The 7,387-nt window shown below is 35.8% G+C and overlaps 1 pseudogene; it reads right to left on the bottom strand.

Annotated features, from left to right (window-relative positions):
• Positions 1-230: 230 nt before the first annotated feature.
• Positions 231-6,472, bottom strand: LOC149569499 (beta-glucuronosyltransferase GlcAT14A pseudogene; annotated as a pseudogene).
• Between the last annotated feature and the right edge of the window lie 915 nt (positions 6,473-7,387).

The following is a 7,387-nucleotide window of genomic DNA, read 5'->3' as shown; positions in this document are numbered from 1 at the left end:
AATATTTTTAGGAGCAAGCAGTTTCACCAATAAGCCTTCTAGTCTTTTGGAACCAGGCCCAGGTTTAAGGATTGTTGGATCACCTCTCACATGACATGGATCTCTATTGTCTGTCCCCATACACCATCCCCTAGGTGTGTATTGGCCATTAGAATGACCCAAGAGCACTTTGTCTATTCACCACTTTGCAAATGGAGCACCACTTTGCACCATTTCATCGAAATGTTCTAAGGACAGGACTATGGGATGTTGCTTGGGCAGAGTATCCCACTTTATGAAGTGGAAATCATGATTGATGGTTGTATTCTGAAACTCCTAAGAATTGCAAGCAATAGTGTGAAAATAGCCTTCTGGTGATGAGATGAAGTTTGTATAATACATTAGCACTGTTCGAGGGAGATTGTCCCAACCCCATATACAGAATTCAAAAAAATTACGTGTCAAAACCACCCATGCTAAACCTGTAAACAACTTGAATGCAGTCAAAATGGACCGGTGCCGAGTAACCCAAAATATGTCAGATTTTTTTGACTGGTACAACCCTGGGTCTACAATGACAGGTTTAGCTCTTTGATACAATTTCCATCCAATATCGCTTGTGTGCTTAATGAAATTTAGGTCTTTTGGAAAGTAAGAGAAGACATGAATTAATTCATCTTGTGTAACTAGTGGATAATCAGATGCACTGAGGTTGATAAACCAATCCCATTCTTTACTTTGTTTTAGTAGAATTGCCATAGCATACACTGTAGAAGCTATCATAGTCGGTCGTTTATATGTAACAAGATTAGCCTTACCTACAACATGAACATTGTTTGCTTCCATGAATGTAGGCTCAATTTTTACATATTTTTCTAGCTCAATCCTTTCCCTTGGAGGGGCCTCAAGATCTAAAGGCAACAAATAATGATTTTGCGGATGATAAAGAGCCTGTAAAGTCCTTCTCATTCTCTGCCCATCTCCTTTAGTTTCAGAAATAAGGTATGCTATTCTTGGAGGTGTTGGTTCTTTATCATGAGGACAATATGAATCTGTTATTTGGGCTCGCAACGAATAATTGGGCGCAAATGGCGGACGTTCAAAGTAGGCTACTTGGATTTTGTAAATTTAAAACAATGTCAGAAAGTGAATTTTTAGAAATCGAATGACCTTGGTAAAGTGTGGAGACATATTCGTCAAGTTCTAAAAATTGGCACACTTGTAGTATTTTCAATGACCAACATAGGGGAACAAAACATTTGATCTCACCTATTACGGATCTCAAGTTATACCGTCCCGAACAGGGTTCCTAATAAATTTGCAAATGCTGACACTAGTATAACTTTAGAAATTGCATTTGAAAACTGATCAAATGGATTCGTCAAGATATGAAACTTGAAATATAACAAGTCTCTAATGCCTATAATGCAATGGAATAGGAATGTCAATATTTGGATCAACTGGTCAAAAGTTATTACTCGTCAAACATAGTTTCCCAAAATTTTGAATATTTTGCAAAAACATGAAAACAATAATTGACTAACTTTGAGGGATTCAAAACCTAGTTAGACAGACTCGAAATGACTCAAAATCTGAAACATAGGTTCTTGGATATGGACACTAGACACTCTCAAATCAGTGAATCACAAAACATTTTTGGGTGCGATATATTCAGATGCAAACACTACCTCCTGTCGCTGTTTGACACTTTGGTGAAAAAGCAAGATTGACAATTGTTCAAAATAGGACTTCGCCGAATAGCTCAGAATGATGATTTGACCATATGGAACAAGTAGACAGGCTGAATGGAAGGTGTTAGAAACATTAAAAACCTCTTAGGCCTCATATTGACAGTCGGGTACATAGGCATATAAAAACGTTTATAGGGCTTCAAAATTTCTATGGTGCTCAAAATTAGGGTTGCCATTTTGAGCACCAACAGTGGCTCTGTTGAGGGATGCATGCCCCTTGCGGGCATGGAAAGATTTGAGATCTCTAGGAGAAGTAGACCACACACCTTAATAGCAAAAACTTCCTCTCTTGAACAACTTATTGAAAGCAGGAAAAAACTACACTACTATGTAGAAGCGATGGCCCCTGGCCACCAAAATTTTAGAACTCCTTACCTCTGTCATAAACCTTATTTTCATTTACATTCTCCTGAGGTAAACTGAAATTCTTATTATCATTTTCTTCACCAATCAGATCAACATACTGAAACAAATAACTTGGCAAAACAAAACAACTTCCTTTATTCTCATAGTGCATATAAAATTCAAAGAACATTTCATCTTCATGCTCACTATAAGAAAAAGCATCAAAATGCTCATGACTACACAAATTGAACTGAGAATCAAAATAAAATGATGATTCACGCATGCTGATCGGAAACACAAAAACTTCATAATCTACATCATTCATCAAGTTGCAAACACCAAAAACTTGCAACTCACCTTGTGTCTCCGGATGCAAAGAGTGTTTGGAATTTGATTGTTGCCTACTTGCAGTCATATCATTCACTAAATTAGATTCATCTTTCATTGAAACCTCTTTACATTCAAACAACTGATTAGTTACCATACATGAAAATTCATTCTGAAAGTGTTGATCTAAACTATGCTGATCACTATCATTTTCTTCATCAAACTGAATGTCAGAATACACCTTGAACTCATCTTTACAAGACTTATCAGCACATGAAGAAAATCTATAATTGGATTGACAACACTCATTGTTTTTCACTTCACCGTATGAAACATCAAAACAATGTTCAGCAAGATCAACATAAAAAGAATCGGAAACAGCCTTAACCTTCCCTTCATTAACATTCCCTACATCCAGCAAATCGTCATGGGAAAAAATATTTGAGGTTCTATTATATACACCTCCAAAGTCTAACAAAGATTGTTCGAATTCTACCTCCTTTTACACATCAAACTTTGGGGAATTGATTTGACTGAATGAGAAAGTATTAAGAGAGAACATATGAAGATCCTTAGAGATACTTACGTTCTTTTCAAACTCACGAGCCAACAAAACAAATATTTCATTAGAACTCAAGAAGACTACCTCACAAATCTTCTCATGGCTGTGATTGTCATCTGGACAACATGAAGAACTTACAACAAGAAGATCATTAGTGTAACAATCTGGAAAATCAAAATTATTACAACATTCTTTCTTATCATGGCAATCACTAGATCTACTATTGTTACAACTTTCGTCAACTTCATATGTACTGTAACTTAATTTATCTTCTCTTTTATATCCATCCTTTTCATGCTGATTGCTATTACCTGATTCATTAACATTTGATCCACCGCTTCACAATTAGAAGATAGATTATCTTTCTCTATGGACTCATTATATTCATTTCTACCTTGGCTTTCAGCACATTCATTATCATTAGAAGATATTTCATGAAATCTATAATCACCACTTTCCATTTCCTTAATGAATTTTTCAATCTGCAAAATTATTTGTAACCTTATAGGTGCTGGCCAATCGACTGAATCGGGTACTAGAACATCAAGGAAAATATTTGGCAGGGAAGATTCCTCAAGTCTACAATGAAAAGGCATCTTACTGATTACTGACTTAAGCCTTAAATAACATTGTTCGATGCTTAGACCTTGAGTACTGCCTACCTCAATTCTTATAAGATTTAGAATCCTTTTGTAAACCATTGTATTCAACATAGTAATGTTATTATTCACGATTTTCAAACTCTCAAAATTTGGTTAACTAATCTCAGATCTAAGATCTGACTCCATCATAAAACAAACTTTCTACCTCTTCTTTCTAGTGCTGAAAATCACTAAATAGAGGCAACTTCTTTAAACACTTGACTTCCATGAAAAGAAAACATGAAAACCAAAATACCTCCAGTGCTGATACTGAACTTGGATCTGTTGATTTGGCACAAGTGCAAAACTGAAAATCCTTCACACCACTAATCAAAATTTTGTAGAGTAGCCACCTCCTTTCAAAAGGATAAAGAGATCACTATTATGATCTACTTTTTACATTTCAATTTCTTTATAACAGCAGATTTCAAACAGAACTTCAAAACTTATCAAGAATTTAGAATTCCTTTCCAAGAAAGTATCAACAATTTCAGATCTGCCCATACAACTGAAAATCCTTCAAAATTTTGCAATGAAATAAACTAGGAACAAACTGGTACAAAGATTTGAGAGTCACCACTCACACTTTGTGAGAAATAAAACATAAATTGTCACTTGACAAATTTGAACCAGACTTTCAATGTAGGAGAACTTGCAAATCACTATTATCTTGAAAAGAATTTACACTTTATAAACAAATTCTTGACTCTGAAACTTTCTCAACAATATTTGCAAACTAGACTGATTGAAGATAGACCTATGACAGTCATAGAAAACAATTTTCATCTAGTTTCAACATACTACTGATAATGAATAAAGCTTAACTAGGGAACATGAAACTTCAACAAGGAAAAGGAACACATCTTGCTATTGATATGCTATATCCACTCTGTTTCACATCAGAGGCTCCTATTCTTTCAACAAAATGGATTGTCTTCTTATCTCCCCAGCAGAGTCGTCATTTTGTTGGTGTTTGAAAATGTTACCCATTTCCAATTACCGCGATGAGAACAAGATGCATCTAGGGGCACCTAACTCCCATTATCAACGCATCCATTTAGACACTAGGCCAACTATAAGGCTATACTCCTTCTGCACTTCAGGCTCTGCAAAACCTAGGTGGGTGAACCTATAGATTCCTTATATGGTACCAATTATCAAAGCATACACTGAATCTAATATAAAGCAGATAGAAACCATTATTTCTCCTAATAACTTATGAAATAACATATATCTGCAGTAGCTAGATGCAAAATAATGAAATTCATAAGCTGAGTGAAGGCATTCTATTTATAGCTCTTCAACATGAAAGGGAAATTCATTCGATTAAAGATGTTGATTCAACAAAACCTCAAAAATGCAACAATATAACCAGTGATCCTATAACTAATCAGTGCCTAATCAATTAGGCAATTCCATGAATTCAAAACATACATCTGTGACATCAGGACGTATCTCATATACCCAGACATTAGATCTATCCAACCACCTTGTGATTCAGACATCAGTGCTCATTTAGGTCTCATTCTCACAAAATATCCTTCTCAAGTAACCAACAACCTTGTTTAAACATATCGAGCATTTCCTTGGCTCTTTGGTCCAACAACAAAATAAATAAAACATACAACCTAAAAGGGATGCAAATGGGTCTCAAACCTTTGTTCCGAAACCACATAAGACTTACAGATTGCTGAGAAAAGAGACAACAACTAGAACAAAATTAGTGAAATTTTTGCTCATATGTATTCATTTCCTTGAAACTATACATTCAGATGCATAAAATTAAAACATGAAACAACCTAATATCTCATAACTATCTATATTATCTCTACAACTGTTGTTCACATGAGAGTTCTACTAAAGAAAATGGTGTCACAGTCATGGAAACATGTCAAAATACTAGAACCAATGGTCTCATAGTGCAAAAATTGGAATCCCTAAAGGTATCACAGCAATGAACTCCTTCTTCCCATAAACTGGAACCACTTTAATGGAAGCAAGAAAGAAAGATATAGAAGAGAAAGAATTTTTGGATCTATTCTGAAAATAACAAGTGTCCACTTGAAATTCAATCCTTTGGCAACTGAAAACTTTGTCCTTCCTTCTCCATCTTGATCTGATATGATTTCATCATTGCCTTGTAACTGATTTGCAAAATATCCCCTCTTGAATGATGAAATCCCTTATTTTCTGAAAATCTAATTTGCATCAAAATGTTGATAAAACTTGATTTAACTGACTCATAGATGCCCCATGCTGAATTCTCCTTGTGTTTTACACATTTTCAAGCTATTAACTTGCCAAAAATCACAACTGAACTTCTTGGTCTGAAAATGGTTGCAATTTAGGTACTTGATAGAAAATCTCGTGTAGCTCAAACTGACTAATACCTGTGTAAAAATTGACTCCACAATTGAAAAGCTCGTCTTCTCTCGATTCTGGTGATATACGATAAGGCATACTTTTCCTTCCAAAAATGCCCAGAATCTTGATTTGAAAAACACTCCTCTGGTTAAGATTGTTCAGGTCTGTATTTAAAATAATTTCAAAAAATTTAATGTTTAAACTTTAGGAAATAAAAATTTCAATTTAGAAGACCCTGCATGTCACATCAGTTTGTTGGCAAAATAATTTTAAAATGAAAATTTTAAAATCATTTTATTTTTCCTAGCCCTTCCAAATTTGAGTCAACTCTAGGTTTGACCAATGCCACATAGCGCACTCTGATTAGACACCTGATATGCATCATCCGCCATGTGTCATCTCCTCGCTGCTTCGCCATGCTTAACCGATGAGCAACTTTGATTAGCGAGATAACACAAACCGTCAGATCTACCACATGGCGCAATCTGGTGCGCTTCTACCATTTGCCTGCCACATCACTGCCCAATCACTCTATTGCTGCCACAAGTCAACATTTGATTTGCTGACAGCACTTCTATTGAACCCACACAACAATTTGGATCTCGCCAATTTTTTATGTTTTTCGGTGACCTCGCTACTTTGCTAGTTAGAGTTGCCAAGATTTTTCGGCTAGCGAGGTAGCGACTAGCCAGATTCTTGGGTTTTTCGATTGTGTTGATGTCATCATTTTTTGGCTGTGTTTTTAGTTAAAATTTTATCTCATGGACCCTGCTGATGTCACCACACATCTATCTGGGACCCGCGTGCATCATGGCTTCCAAAAGCCTCTTTATCAATAAATCAACATATTAAGTTGATTCATATTTAAAGTATTAAGAATCCTATTTCCCACTCAATGTGGGATTAAAATATGACTTGTCCTCCCTGTAGCTACTTCAATGCTTGCTTAGCCATCGTTTTCTTCTGCTCATCGAATCTTTAACATGGGCTTAACTACCTTCTTCATCACATGGGCATTCTTTCTAAATAATGTGGATCTTTCTTGCTGAGATTGATGACTTTTCCCTTCACGCATGCTACTACTGTGTGTTCTTTTCTTCATTCCTGGAGGTATTCTCCTCTACAAGTGCTAGCTAGTTTCATTTGATGCTGCCTTGTTCTCCCTCTTCAAAAAATGGGATGCTCTTCAGTGTGGACTATAGAGGCGTGATCTTTTATTGCTTTGAATGTGCAAGTGTGATATGTTTTGTTTCAATGTGTGCTTTGCATTGCTCCAGTCTCTGTTTAACTGGCGTCTTCATGTTTGATATGCTGCTTCTTTTACCTTTGTCTTGTGTGGGTCTTCTCCCTTGCAGATGCTCTATGCTTCTTGCGCGAGGTCACTTTGTGATGGTTTTCTTCAGCGTGCTTGAGAGCTT

Source organism: Cupressus sempervirens, chromosome 3 (genome assembly GCF_028749045.1).
Source record: "Cupressus sempervirens isolate cs-2001-9-10 chromosome 3, ASM2874904v1, whole genome shotgun sequence".
Taxonomy (NCBI): Eukaryota; Viridiplantae; Streptophyta; class Pinopsida; order Cupressales; family Cupressaceae; genus Cupressus; species Cupressus sempervirens.
The sequence above is the reverse complement of the archived record's forward strand: the minus strand, read 5'-3'. Positions and strand labels throughout refer to the sequence as shown.